Source organism: Triticum dicoccoides, chromosome 2A, assembly GCF_002162155.2.
Source record: "Triticum dicoccoides isolate Atlit2015 ecotype Zavitan chromosome 2A, WEW_v2.0, whole genome shotgun sequence".
Taxonomy (NCBI): domain Eukaryota; kingdom Viridiplantae; phylum Streptophyta; class Magnoliopsida; order Poales; family Poaceae; genus Triticum; species Triticum dicoccoides.
This window is the reverse complement of record NC_041382.1, coordinates 532,314,176-532,330,131: the sequence shown is the minus strand read 5'-3', so window position 1 is coordinate 532,330,131 and position 15,956 is coordinate 532,314,176. Positions and strand designations below refer to the sequence as shown.

Sequence of the window (15,956 nt, the reverse complement as noted above, 5' to 3'; positions counted from 1 at the left end):
TAATGAGTTATTTGCGGGATGATGCATTACGAAACGAGTAAAGAGACTTTCCGGTAACGAGATTGAGCTAGGTATTGAGATACCGACGATCGAATCTCGAGCAAGTAACATACCGATGACAAAGGGAACAATGTATGTTGTTATGCGGTTTGACCGATAAAGATCTTCGTAGAATATGTAGGAGCCAATATGAGCATCCATGTTCCGCTATTGGTTATTGACCGGAGATGTGTCTCGGTCATGTCTACATAGTTCTCGAACCCGTAGGGTCCGCACGCTTAACTTTCTGTGACGATCGATATTATGAGTTTATGTGATTTGATGTACAGAAGGTAGTTCAGAGTCCCGGATGTGATCACTGACATGACGAGGAGTCTTGAAATGGTCGATACATAAAGATTAATATATTGGACGACTATATTCGGATACCGGAAGTGTTCTGGGTGATTTCGGAGAAAACCGGAGTGCCGGAGGGTTACCGGAACCCCCCAGGAGAAGTAATGGGCCACACGGTCCTTAGTGGAGAGAGAGGGGGCCGGCCAGGGCAAGCCGCACGCCCCCTCCCCCTCTAGTCCGAATTGGACTAGGGAAGGGGGGCGGCGCCCCCCTTTCCTTCTCCCTCTCCTCCTTCCTTTCCCTCTCCTAGTAGGAGTAGGAAAGGGGAGTCCTACTCCTACTAGGAGGAGGACTCCTACTCCTACTAGGAGGAGGACTCCTCCTACTAGGAGGAGGACTCCTCCTCCTAGCGCGCCCTGCAAGGGCCAGCTGGCCTCCCCCTTGCTCCTTTATATGTGGGGGCAGGGGCACCCTAGGAGACACAAGTTGATTGTTCCAAGCCATGTGCGGTGCCCCCGTCCACCATAATCCACCTCGATCATATCGTAGCGGTGCCTAGGCGAAGCCCTACGTCGGTAGCAACATCATCACCGTCATCACGCCGTCGTGCTAACAGAACTCTCCTATGAAGCTCTACTGGATCAGAGTTCGTGGGACGTCATCGAGCTGAACGTGTGCTAAACTCGGAGGTGTCGTACATTCGGTACTTGGATCGGTCAGATCATGAAGACATATGACTACATCAACCGTGTTCTCATAACGCTTCCGCTTATGGTCTACGAGGGTATGTGGACGATACTCTCCTCTCTCGTTGTTATGCATCAGCATGATTTTGTGTGTGCATGGGAATTTTTTTTCAAATTACTACGTTCCCCAATAGTGGTATCAGAGCCAGGTTTATGCGTAGATGTTATATGCATGAGTAGAACACAAGTGAGTTGTGGGCGATACAAGTCATACTTCTTACCAGCATTTCATACTTTGGTTCTGCGGTATTGTTGGATGAAGCGGCCCGTACCGACATTACGCGTACGCTTACGCAAGACTGGTTCTACCGACGTGCTTTGCACGTAGGTGGCTGGCGGGTGTCTGTTTCTCCAACTTTAGTTGAACCAAGTGTGACTACGCCCGGTCCTTGTTGAAGGTTAAATAGCACTAACTTGACGAAATATCATTGTGGTTTTGATGCGTAGGTAAGAACGGTTCTTGCTCAGCCCGTAGCAGCCACGTAAAACTTGCAACAACAAAGTAGAGGACGTCTAACTTGTTTTTGAAGGGCATGTTGTGATGTGATATGGTCAAGGCATGATGCTATATTTTATTGTATGAGATGATCATGTTTTGTAACAGAGTTATCGGCAACTGGCAGGAGCCATATGGTTGTCGCTTTATTGTATGTAATGCAATCGCCCTGTAATTGCTTTACTTTATCACTAAACGGTATCGATAGTCATAGAAGCAATATTTGACGAGACGACAACGATGCTACGATGGAGATCAAGGTGTCGCGCAGGTGAAGATGGTGATCATGATGGTGCTTTGGAGATGGAGATCAAAGGCACAAGATGATGATGGCCATATCATATCACTTATATTGATTGCATGTGATGTTTATACTTTATGCATCTTATTCTGCTTGATTGATAGTAGCATCTATCACTAAATTTCAAAGGTACAAGTGTTCTCCCTGAGTATGCATCATTTCCAAATTTCGTCATGCCGAGACACCACGTGATGATCGGGTGTGATAAGCTCTACGTTCACATACAACGGGTGCAAGCTAGTTTTGCACACGCAGAAATACTTGGGTTAAACTTGACGAGCCTAACATATGCAGATATGGCCTCGGAACACTGAGACCGAAAGGTCGAGCGTGAATCATATAGTAGATATGATCAACATAGTGATGTTCACCATTGAAACTACTCCATTTCACGTGATGATCGGTCATGGTTTAGTTGATTTGGATCATGTGATCACTTAGATGATTAGAGGGATGTCTATCTAAGTGGGAGTTCTTAAATATGATTAATTGAACTTTAATTTATCATGAACTTAGTACCTGATAGTATTTTGCTTGTCTATGTTGTTGTAGATAGATGGCATGTGTTGTTGTCCGTTGTATTTTAATGTGTTCCTTGAGAAAACAATGTTGAAAGATGATGGTAGCAATTACACGGACTAGGTCCATAACTTGAGGGTTATCCTCATTGCTGCACAGAAGAATTACATCCTAGAAGCACCGCTAGGTGCCAAACCTGCTGCAGGAGCTGAACTAGATGTTATGAACGTCTGGCAAAGCAAAGCTGATGACTACTCGATAGTTCAGTGTGCCATGCTTTATGGCTTAGAACCAGGACTTCAATGACGTTTTGAACGTCATGGAGCATATGAGATGTTCTAGGAGTTGAAGTTAATATTTCAAGCAAATGCCCGGATTGAGAGATATGAGATCTCCAATAAGTTCTACAGCTGCAAGATGGAGGAGAATAGTTCTGTCAGTGAACATATACTCAAAATGTCTGGGTATAACAATCACTTGATTCAACTGGGAGTTAATCTTCCGGATGATAGTGTCATTAACAAAATTCTTCAATCGCTACCACCAAGCTACAAGAGCTTCGTGATGAACTATAACATGCAAGGGATGGATAAGACAGTTCCCGAGCTCTTCGCAATGCTAAAGGCTGCGGAGGTAGAAATCAAGAAGGAGCGGCAAGTGTTGATGGTCAACAAGACCACTAGTTTCAAGAAAAAGGGTAAAGGGAAGAAGAAAGGAACTTCAATAAGAACGGCAAACAAGTTGCTGCTCAAGAGAAGAAACCCAAGTCTGGACCTAAGCCTGAGACTGGGTGCTTCTACTGCAAAGGGACTGGTCACTGGAAGTGGAACTGCCCCAAGTATTTGTCGGATAAGAAGGATGGCAAGGTGAACAAAGATATATGTGATATACATGTTATTGATGTGTACCTTACTAAAGCTCGCAGTAGCACCTGGGTATTTGATACTGGTTTTGTTGCTAATATTTTCAACTCGAAACAGGGACTACGGATTAAGCAAAGATAGGCTAAGGACGAGGTGACGATGCGCGTGGGGGATGGTTCCAAAGTCGATGTGATCGCCGTCAGCATGCTACCTCTACATCTACCTTCGGGATTAGTTTTAGACCTGAATAATTGTTATTTGGTGCCAGCGTTGAGCATGAACATTATATCTGGATCTTGTTTGATGCGAGACCGTTATTCATTTAAATCTAAGAATAATGGTTGTTCAATTTATATGAGTAATATCTTTTATGGTCATGCGCCCTTGAAGGGTGGTCTATTTTTAATGAATCTCAATAGTAGTGATACACATATTCATAATGTTGAAGCCAAAATATGCAGAGTGTCAGGACCCCGATTCCAAGTCACATCGATCTAGCCGGTAACACCTCATATCACTTTGCGGCCTCACGCACGGTATCCCCACGGGTGTCGCCTTACCAAGGCCCGGGACCATTTGCGCCTTTTGGCTCACGTATATGATAGTGTCGCTAGCATCCATATGACAGAGAACCCGGGCCGACATGACTAGTCGTCAAACCAAAGTGTCACTAACTTACGAGGACAGACATACATGAATCAACATCGAGCATGTCGGTCAGCAGCGTGCGAATCTGGGCTGTAGCACTGGGCTAACATGACTCCGGGAACCCGAGCTGTAGCAGGACTCCGGATGTCACCGCGTGACATTTCCCCGAAGGGACAGACACAGGAACAAAGTGAAACACATGTCGGCCAGCCAAGTGTCCTGAGCAGTAGTGATGGGCTAGCAGGACTCCGGTGAACCGGGCTGTAGCGGACTACTATGGCTCAAGGAGCACTAGACTACATTTCCCCATAAGAGAGGCTACCAAGGATAAACAACTAGATTGTCGGATCCCACACATACCAAGCATTTCAATCATACACACAATATGCTCAATATGTGTAAATACAACATGGCATCACAGCATAACTCTATGACTCAAGCAACTCTTTTGAGGTGGTGCACACAAGTCCACATATTCACCATATCAATACACCACTATGGATCCGCTCCCATCTCCCTACGAGAACGCCATCCATAGCACTCACGCTTATCTTGCGCATTTTAGAGTATCCACTTTCATTTGTCTATGAACTATGCAAGGGGTCTAAGTTTCCATATCCGAGGAATCCGGCTATTTGAATAGATAATGATAACCCTGCAGGGGTGTACTTCTTCACACACGCTCTTACCACTTATCACCATATACACGTCATGTATCTTGGCAACCTTCAAGCGGAAGCCTGCCGAGGGTGTCGACCACGACCTGACTAACCACACAAGTCTCTAGTACAGGTTTATCGCCTATTCGGGTTCCATCTGTGAGGAGATCCGACCGGAGTTTCGCTCACAGCCCCAAACGATGTGTGCAGGGTTCCCGAGACACCAAACGGGCACCCGGTACACCGTGCCATGGTGTATCTACCGCATCATAGCCCACCCCTAGGGTCAGCGCTACGCACGGCCGCTAACACATATCCTATAAACACCAGAAACTAGTTGCAACTCCTGGACAGAGGACTAGGGCAGTTAATAAGTCGAGAGGGTCAATTAAGGATCCCAATGAGTGGTAGTAGCTGTTCATGGATCACAAACACAGAACTCAGTTCCTGAGGACGGTTTCAATGAGACAACCCACCATGTACTCCTACATGGCCTCTCACCGCTACCTTTACCAAATCGTGTTCACACACTTAGCTCACACACAGTAGGACATGTTCATCGCCATTCCAATTCATCCCCGATGAATCAGACCTGACTCAACTCTAAGCAGTAGCAGGCATGACAAACAAGCATGAATGAGTAGGCACATCAGGGCTCAAACAACTCCTACTCATGCTAGTGGGTTTCATCTATTTACTATGGCAATGACAGGTCATGCAGAGGAAAGGGGTTCAACTACCACAGCATGTAACAGTTGAATCGTTGTTGTCCTAATGCAGTAAAAGAGAGCAAGAGCGAGAGAATGGGATTGTATCAGAATGAACAAGGGGGTTTTGCTTGCCTGGCACTTCTGAAGATAATATAGCTCTTCATTGGTGTCATCGAACATGTCGTCGGAACACGTCTATCGAGAGGGAACAACCACCGACAAACAAAGCAGAAACATAATCAATGCCATGCAACCATATGATGCATGAATGTGACATGGCAGTATGCTGTTGATTGGCCTAATGCAACTAGCAACAAGTTAAATGGAGTTGGTTTGAACACTAGGTTCAAATTCAAACTTCATATGTGCTTTCTTAAATGCCATTTAATTGAATTGTCCTAAACAGAGGACATAAGTTGCTCTAACATGCATGCAAATTCCATAAACAGATTCTTTGGATTTTTCTGATCATTTTTCATATATAATCTATTTCATTTGGAGCTATAGATTAATTTCTATGATTTTTTGAAGTTTTGGATATTTTCTGGAATTTCTTGATTATTAATAAATCCAGAAAATGTATTACTGCGTCAGCATTAGGTCATGCTGACGTCAGCAGGTCAACAGGAGCCGTCCGGGTCAAACTTGACAAGTGGGTCCCACTGGTCAGTGTCACGGTGCTAGTTAGGGTCACTGACATGTGGACCCAGTCAATGGCCACGTCAGCATGGTCAATGCTGATGTGTGGGGCCACTGTGATTAGTTAATACTAAGCAGAAACTAATCTAAGTTTAATTAGTTAGTGGGGCCCTGCTGTCAGTGTCACTAGGTGTTAACTAAGTGTGTCATTAGTCCTAACTAATCTGCCACATCACCCTCGCCGGAGTTACGCCGGCGGCGACCAAAACGCGGCGGAGGCGCACTGGAGTGGCTCAGGTTTTCTTGCTCCGGTGACCAAATGGCCGGCAGAGACCACCTACGTGACGCTGGCGCTCGTGCGCGTCCAGCGATGCCATCGGTTCGAGCCGGCGTGGACCAAAACAGCGGCGACGACTAGTGCGAAGGCCGGAGTTCGTACAACGATGAGATCGGTGCTACGGTGGATGAATGGAGCAGCGGTTGGTCGAGTTAGGATCCTAGGGTCGCCCTGAGCACGTTAGGGTGCTCGGCTGCAAGCTTGCGTGGTCGTGGTCACGACGGCGGCATGGTCGGCGGAGCCAAGCTCTCGGCCATGATGGGCGTTGCGGTTGCAGGAAGCAAACGAGCGAGCCGAGAGAGGGGTTCGACGCTGGGGCTCACAGTGGACACGTAGAGTACATTAGCGGGCTCGAGGAGGCGTTGGAGACGGTGAATCGGACGGCGGCATCCGGCGGCCGTGGTCGGGGAAGAAGGCCACAGGCGTCGTCTTGGGGCCGTCCTGGCTCGTGTAGCTCAGCGAGGAGGGAGAAGAGGTTGCGGCGGAGCCTCTGAGAGCATCAGCGAGGCGAGGCAGTGGCTGTGGCCATGGCAGTGCTCGTCGGTGGCGACAGCTATGCGTAAGAGAAACAGAGGAGGGGAGGGAGAGCAGCGAGTGAGGGGGAGGAAGGACCAGGGGGGCTCGGGCGTCTCCAGGCGCCCGGTCGAGGACGGGGAAGGAAGCGGGAGGTGGCGGGGAGACGTGGCCACGGTCGGCTGTGATGCGTGCACGCAGCAGCTCCTACTGGCAGGAGCTTGAAGAAGCTCCTGCCGGTTGGGCTGGTGGGCTGGGCCGAGAGAAGCTGGGCCAGGCTACAGGGAGGCCAGGTATGTTTCTGTTCTGTTTTATTTCTGTTTTGTTTTGTTTTTATTTATTCATTTTGCCACTGATTCAAAATTCGAAATAAATTCAAAACAGGGCAAAACCTTCTGAATATTTTTATGTTGCCATTATGGACTTTTCCAGAGGCACATAAATAATTCCAGGGCCTTTTGAATTATATTCTATAAAAATGAATATAATCCAAAACTCAAATACTTATTGATTTAATTTCAAAGTCCCAAAATAATTCCTTCAAAAAGGTTCACTATTTTTGGTTTGGTCTCAAAGCCTTGCCAAAATTATCAAACATTTATGAATTCATTTTGGAAACAATGAATGCAATTTAAAGGGTTCTTGCCCTTCTTTTAAAATGATTTCTGAGGCTTTCAATTTCCTCATTTCAAGTTTCTTGAAAATAACAGGATGCATGATGCTCACTGATGCAACTATCTGCAACCAATTCTAGGGTTGTGACACAGAGTTGATAATGATAGTGCAACTTATTTGTGGCACTGCCGTTTAGGTCATATTGGTGTAAAGAGCATGAAGAAACTCCATTCTGATGGACTTTTGGAATCACTTGATTATGAATCACTTGGTACTTGCGAACCATGCCTCATGGGCAAGATGACTAAAATGCCGTTCTCCAGAACTATGGAGCGAGCAACAGATTTGTTGGAAATCATACATACTTATGTATGTGGTCCGATGAATACTGAGGCTCACAGCGGGTATCGTTATTTTCTCACCTTCACAGATGATTTGAGCAGATATGGGTATATCTACTTGATGAAACATAAGTCTGAAACATTTGAAAAGTTCAAAGAATTTCAGAGTGAAGTGGAAAATCATTGTAACAAGAAAATAAAGTTTCTACGATCTGATCGTGGAGGAGAATGTTTGAGTCACGAGTTTGGTCTTCATTTGAAACAATGCGGAATAGTTTCGCAACTCACGCCACCCGGAACACCACATCGTAATGGTGTGTTCGAACGTCGTAATCGTACTTTACTAGATATGGTGCGATCTATGATGTCTCCTACTGATTTACCACTATCGTTTTGGGGTTATGCTTTAGAGACAGCTGCATTCACGTTAAATAGGGCACCATCTAAATCCGTTGAGACGATGCCTTATGAACTAAGGTTTGGCAAGAAACCAAAGTTGTTGTTTCTTAAAGTTTGGGGTTGCGATGCTTATGTGAAAAAGCTTTAACCTGATAAGCTCGAACCTAAATCGGAGAAATGTGTCTTCATAGGATACCCAAAGGAGACTGTTGGGTACACCTTCTATAACAGATCCGAAGGCAAGAATTTGTTGCTAAGAATGGATCCTTTCTAGAGAGGGAGTTTCTCTCGAAAGAAGTGAGTGGGAGGAAAGTAGAACTTGATGAGGTAACTGTACCTGCTCCCTTATTGGAAAGTAGTCCATCACAGAAACCGGTTCCTGTGACACCTAAACCAATTAGTGAGGAAGCCAATGATGATGATCATGAAACTTCAGATCAAGTTACTACCGAACCTCGTAGGTAAACCAGAGTAAGATCTACACAAGAGTGGTACGGTAATCCTGTTCTGGAGGTCATGTTACTTGACCATGACGAACCTGCAAACTATGAGGAAGCGATGATGAGCCCAGATTCCGCAAAATGGCTTGAGGCCATGAAATCTAAGGTGGGATCCATGTATGAGAACAAAGTATGGACATTGGTTTACTTGCCCGATGATCGGCAAGCCATCGAGAATAAATGGATCTTCAATAAGAAGACTGACGCTGACGGTAATGTTACTATCTACAAAACTCGACTTGTTGCGAAAGGTTTTCGACAAGTTCAAGGGGTTGACTATGATGAGACCTTCTCACCCGTAGCGATGCTTAAGTCCGTCTGAATCATGTTAGCAATTACCGCATTTTATGATTATGAAATTTGGCAAATGGATGTGAAGATCGCATTCCTGAATGGATTTCTGGAAGAAGAGTTATATATGATGCAACCTGAAGGTTTTATCGATCCAAAGGGTGCTAACAAAGTGTGCAAGCTCCAGCGGTCCATTTATGGACTGGTGCAAGCCTCTCGGAGTTGGAATAAATGTTTTGATAGTGTGATCAAAGCATATGGTTTTATACAGACCTTTGGAGAAGCCTGTATTTACAAGAAAGTGAGTGGGAGCTCTGTAGAATTTCTAATATTATATGTGGATGACATATTGTTGATTGGAAATGATATCGAATTTCTGGATAGCATAAAAGGATACTTGAATAAGAGTTTTTCAATGAAAGACCTTGGTGAAGCTGCTTATATATTGGGCATCAAGATCTATAGAAATAGATCATGACGCTTAATTGGACTTTCACAAAGCACATACCTTGATAAAGTTTTGAAGAAGTTCAAAATGGATCAAGCTAAGAAAGGGTTCTTGCCTGTGTTACAAGGTGTGAAGTTGAGTAAGACTCAATGCCCGACTACTGCAGAAGATAGAGAGAAAATGAAAGTGTTCCCTATGCTTCAGCCATAGGCTCTATCATGTATGCGATGCTGTGTACCATACCTGATGTGTGCCTTGCTATTAGTTTAGCAGGGAGGTACCAAAGTAATCCAGGAGTGGATCACTGGACAGCGGTCAAGAACATCCTGAAATACCTGAGAAGGACTAAGGATATGTTTCTCGTTTATGAAGATGACAAAGAGCTCATCGTAAATGGTTACGTCGATGCAAGCTTTGACACTGATCCGGAAAATTCTAAATCGCAAAACGGATACGTGTTTATATTGAACGGTGGAGCTGTCAGTTGGAGCAGTTCTAAACAAAGCGTCGTGGCGGGATCTACGTGTGAAGCGGAGTACATAGCTGCTTCGGAAGCAGCGAATGAAGGAGTCCATATCCGATCTAGGTGTCATACCTAGTGCATCGGGTCCAATGAAAATCTTTTGTCACAATACTGGTGCAATTGCCTTGGCAAAGGAATCCAGATTTCACAAGAGAACCAAACACATCAAGAGACGCTTCAATTCCATCCGCGATCAAGTCCAGGTGGGAGACATAGAGATTTGCAAGATACATATGGATCTAAATGTTGCATGCCCGTTTACTAAGCATCTCTCACGAGCAAATCATGATCAGCACCAAGGCTCCATGGGTGTTAGAATCATTACTGTGTAATCTAGATTATTGACTCTAGTGCAAGTGGGAGACTGAAGGAAATATGCCCTAGAGGCAATTATAAAGTTATTATTTATTTCCTTATTTCATTATAAATGTTTATTATTCATGCTAGAATTGTATTCACCGGAAACATAATACATGTGTGAATACATAGAGAAACAGAGTGTCACTAGTATGCCTCTACTTGACTAGCTCGTTGGTCAAAGATGGTTATGTTTCCTAACCATAGACATGAGTTTTCATTTGATAAACGGGATCACATCATTAGCATAATGATGTGATTGACTTGACCCATTCTGTTAGCTTAGCACTTGATCATTTTAGTTTACTGCTATTGCTTTCTTCATGACTTATACATGTTCCTATGACTATGAGATTATGCAACTCTTGATTATCGGAGGAATACTTTGTGTGCTACCAAATGTCACAACGTAACTGGGTGATTATAAAGGTGCTCTATAGGTGTCTCCAATGGTACTTGTTGATTTGGCGTAGATCGAGCTTAGGATGTGTCACTCTGATTGTCGAAGAGGTATCTCTGGGGCCCTCTCGGTAATGCACATCACTATAAGCCTTGCAAGCAATACAACTAATGAGTTAGTTGCGGGATGATGCATTATGGAACGAGTAAAGAGACTTCCTGGTAACGAGATTGAGCTAGGTATTGAGATACGGATGATGGAATCTCGGGCAAGTAACATACCGATGACAAAGGGAACAACGTATGTTGTTATGCGGTTTGACCGATAAAGATCTTCGTAGAATATGTAGGAGCCAATATGAGCATCCAAGTTCCGCTATTGGTTATTGACTGGAGATGTGTCTCGGTCATGTCTACATAGTTCTTGAACCCGTAGGGTCCGCACACTTAACGTTCGGTGACGATCGGTATTATGATTTTATGTGATTTGATGTACCAAAGGTAGATCGGAGTCCCGGATGTGATCACAGACATGACGAGGAGTCTCAAAATGGTCGAGACATAAAGATTAATATATTGGATGACTATATTCGGATACCGGAAGTGTTCCGGTTCATTTCGGAGAAAACCGGAGTGCCGGAGGGTTACCGGACCCCCCCCCCCCCGGAGAAGTAATGGGCCACATGGGCCTTAGTGGAGAGAGAGAGGGTCGGCCAGGGCAGGCCGCGCACCCCCTCCCCCTCTAGTCCGAATTGGACTAGGGGAGGGGGCGGCGCCCCCCCTTTCCTTCTCCCTCTCCTCCTTCCTTTCCCCCTCCTAGTAGGAGTAGGAAAGGGGAGTCCTACTCCTACTAGGAGGAGGACTCCTCCTCCTGGCGCGCCCTGCAAGGGCCGGCCGACCTCCCCCCTTGCTCCTTTATATATGGGGGTAGGGGGCACCCTAGGAGACACAAGTTGATTGTTCCAAGCCATGTGTGGTGCCCCCCTGCACCATAATCCACCTCGATCATGTCGTAGCGGTGCTTAGGAGAAGCCTGCGTCGGTAGCAACATCATCACCGTCATCACGCCATCGTGCTGACGGAACTGTCCTGTGAAGCTCTGCTGGATCGGAGTTCATGGGACGTCATCGAGCTGAACGTGTGCTAAACTCGGAGGTGCCATACGTTCGGTACTTGGATCGGTCGGATCGTGAATACATACGACTACATCAACCACGTTCTCATAACGCTTCCGCTTATGGTCTATGAGGGTACATGGATGATACTCTCCTCTCTCGTTGCTATGCATCACCATGATCTACGAGTGCGTAGGATTTTTTTTGAAATTACTATGTTCCCCAACAACATGTTGTTTCCATTTACAAGGGAAGTGCAAGTATCCAATGCTCAAACTTTGAAGTGGTGCAAGATGAAGCCGATGAGTTTGCAATGAATGAAGATGAAGAACCTCGAGAGCTTTACCGGAGATTAACCACTCTCGCGGTCTCACTCCGAGACCATGGGAGTAAGGATACGGACCACAATTGGATCAAGCGCAAGTTTCTCTAGGCCATGATGCCTTACCATAAGGCCATGTCCTCCGTCATCCGTCAAAGGCCAAACTTTCACGCCTTGTCCTCAAGTGAAGTGTTGGATGTGTTTGTTGCAATGAGGATCTTGGACAAGACCGCCGACAATGAGGTGTTGCGTTCTCAACGAGCAAAGAAGCCCAACCTTGCTTTGAAGGCCAAGGCTAGTGTGGAAGAAGAGGGTGAAGAGGAAGAAGAGGAGTGTTGCCCTGAAGATACCAAATATGCTTATCATGAGCACATCACTCTCGCTTGACGACAATTTTGGAGCAAGAATAACTCAAGGCCCAACTTCAACAAGAACAACTCAAGTGGCGCCAAGGGCAAGAAACATGTGAGGGCATGCTATAATTATGGCAATGTGAGCCACTTTATTGTGGAGTGCCCGTACGAGAAGAGGGAAGACAATGGTGGCAAGCTTATCCGAAAAGACAAGGCCAAGTCCTTTCCCAACAAGAACAACTTCACCAAGAATACTCCTCCCAAGGGGTTGGTGGCACAAGAAGAGTACAATGAGGATGATGATGATGAATAAGACGGTGAGACAATTGCCATGGCCTCCGTTGCCATTGCAACAACTCCACGGGTGTCCCTCTTCGATTCAACCAACGAGAACATCACCGCCAAGTGCCTCATGGCTAAAGCCACCAACAAGGTAACCCCCAACATCAAAACTACCATCACTACTAATCCTTCCTTGATATATTGCATTGATGAAAGTGAGGGGTCAAAGGAGGAAGAAAATGAATTTGAGTCTTTTATGAGAAAGCTCAAGGGTAAACCCAAGAAGCACTTCTTTGCTCTCTTGGAACAACTTGGTGAAGCCAATGACATGATCAAGGCTCACAAAGATACCATCTTTAAGATGGAAGGGCATAGTCGTGACTATGCCGATGAGATATCGGATCTCTCTAATGCTATTGAGGAAGAGCGTGGTCATTGTTTGGCTCTTGAGGAGTCACACAATGATGATCATGCTAAATTAAAGAAAGATCTTGATCATGCTTTTGTTGTATCTCGTGTGCTCAACTCCGAGAAGGCTAAACTTGGGTTTGACCATGCTAGAATTAAGGAGGAGTTTGGTATACTTGACAAGGCTCACAAGGCCTTGAAGGGTGCTCATGCTAGCCTCAAAGAGTCTCGTGATCAACTCCAAGTGAAGCTAACCGAGGAGAAAGCCACTTTTCCTCATATGGTTTTAATTGATAATGCAAATGCTACTAACCCGTGTTGTGAGCATGTGCATCTTGTGGGGGAGAATGCCAGGTTGAAGGAGCAACTTTAGAAAGGCCTTGTGTCTTGCATACAAGGTGAGAAGAACCTCAACGACCTTTTGAGCAATCAAAAGGAAGCTGTGGGCAAGGAGGGAATTGGGTTTGCACCCAAGTCCAAGAAGAAGAAGAAGAAGAACGACAAGGCCAAACGACCTCCTCCTCTCAAGCAAACTTTTGTGAAGGAGGGAGAGGGTGCTTCTAAGGAGAAGAAGAACAATGTGAAGGGTGGTGAGGTCAAGAAGGGCAATGCCACTCCTTCCAACAAAGGAGGCGATTTTAACCCTTCTTATGTGTTATGCCGCGCTAGTGATGGGCATGTTTATGCCAAATTTGTTGGTTCTCCTTATGAGTACCCTGAATGGTCTATTTGGGTTCCTAAGACCCTTGTTACTAACATCAAAGGACCCATTACAAAATGGGTACCTAAAACCAAGCATTGATCTCTTGTAGGTGTTTGCTTCCGGTGGGGGATCATTGTTGCTCGATAGTGGAGCCACAAATCATATGACCGGAAGCAAGGACTTGGTGGTGGATGTGCACAAGGTTTCATCTATGCCCACCAATGTCGAGTGGGGTGATGCCTCATCTTCTAAGGTATTGGGTCTTGGCAAGGTTGTCATTTCTCATGATCTCACGATCGAGAAAGTCATGCTTATTGAGTCCCTTGCATACAACTTACTTTCCGTTCGTCAACTTGCACTCATGGGCTTTGCCACTTTCTTTGATATTGATACCGTGGCCCTCTTGTGGAGCAAGACTCTTAAAATAGCCTTTGTTGGGCATGTCGAGAACGGTCTTTATGTGATTAACTTTTCGGAGCGACCCACTAAGACCGCGACATGCCTAATGGATAAAGTTGACATGGGATGGCTTTGGCATCGCCGTTTAGCCCATGTCAATATGAGATATTTGCAAAGTCTTCTCAAGGGGGACCATGTCCATGGACTAACAAATGTTAGTTTTGCCAAAGATCGTGCATGCAGTGCTTGTATCGAAGGAAAGCTACATGAGAAGGCTCACCCTCCCACGACTATCGTCTACTCGAAGAGGCCCCTGGATCTCCTTCACTTGGATCTATTTGGGCCTCCATCCTTTGATAGTCTTGGGGGTAGAAAGTATTGCTTGGTGATTGTGGATGATTACTCAAGATACACATGGGTATATTTCTTGAAGAGGAAGAGTGAGACCCAACAAACCGTCATCGACTTTGCAAATGAAGCTCAACGTCAACACAATGCAAAGATCTTGACAATAAGAAGTGACAACGGCACCGAGTTCAAGAACTACACCTTGGATGAGTTTCTTAGTGATGAGGGGATCAAGCATCAATATTCTGCACCTTACACCCCTCAACAAAATGGTGTTGCAGAGAGGAAGAACCGAACGTTGATGGACGCAGCAAGGACCATGATGGCGGAGTTCAAGTCTCCGTACAACTTTTGGGCCGAAGCCATCAACACCGCTTGTCATGCATCCAATCGGCTCCATCTCTGCAAAGGCTTGAACAAGACTCCATATGAGATACTTACCGGCAACAAGCCTAACCTCAAGTACTTCTGGGTGTTTGGTTGTAGGTGTTTCATTCTCAAGAAAGGTGTTCGTTTGTCTAAATTTGAGGCTAGAGCTCATGAGGGTATATTTGGTGGTTATGCTACAAACTCTCATGCTTACTGTGTCCTCAACAAGTCCACCAGACTCATTGAGGAGACGTGTAGCATGGAGTTTGATGAGAATAATGGCTCCCAAGTGGACCAAAGTGGTACTTGTGATGTAGGTGATGAAATTCCTCCCCGGGCCATAAGAAGAATGGGTGTTGGCTATATACTACCCATTGAGGAACCCCTTGTGGCCGAAGGAGAAGGACAATATTCCACTCAAGTGGAACCATCACCAACCCAAGACCCACACGCTTCCGAAGAACAAAGTGAAGGCCCTCAACCAAATGAACAAGATCAAGGGCAAGATCAACCTCAAGATGGTGGTGAACCACCAAGTGATGCCCAAGGTCAAGTTCTTTCTACCGAGCAAGTTGAAGATCAAGAGCAAGGTCAAGATCAAGAACAAGCTCAAGACGACGCTCAAGACGATGCTCAAGATGATCAAGTTACCACTCCTCAACTCTTTGTCAAGGAAGAATTGGAGCATCGTGCCGCCAAGACTGCATCCAAGCTCACTACCAAAGATCATCTCATGAAGAATGTGCTTGGAAGCTTAAGAAAGGGGGTAAGAACTCATAGACAATTAGCAAACTATTGTGAACATCACGCGTTTGTCTCTTGTGTTGAGCCCCAAAACGTCTATGAGGCGCTCGAGGATCCGGATTGGCTCAATGCCATGCATGAAAAACTCAACAACTTCGAGCACAACAAGGTGTGGAGATTAGTGCCAAGGCCAAAGGGGAACCATAATGTCATTGGAACCAAGTGGATATTCAAGAACAAGCAAGATGATCATGGAATTATTGTTCGCAACAA

General features: G+C 45.5%; 1 pseudogene; it reads left to right on the top strand.

Moving 5' to 3' along the window:
• LOC119357925 overlaps positions 1–15,956 on the top strand; it is a 129,245-nt pseudogene that overhangs the window by 101,407 nt on the left and 11,882 nt on the right.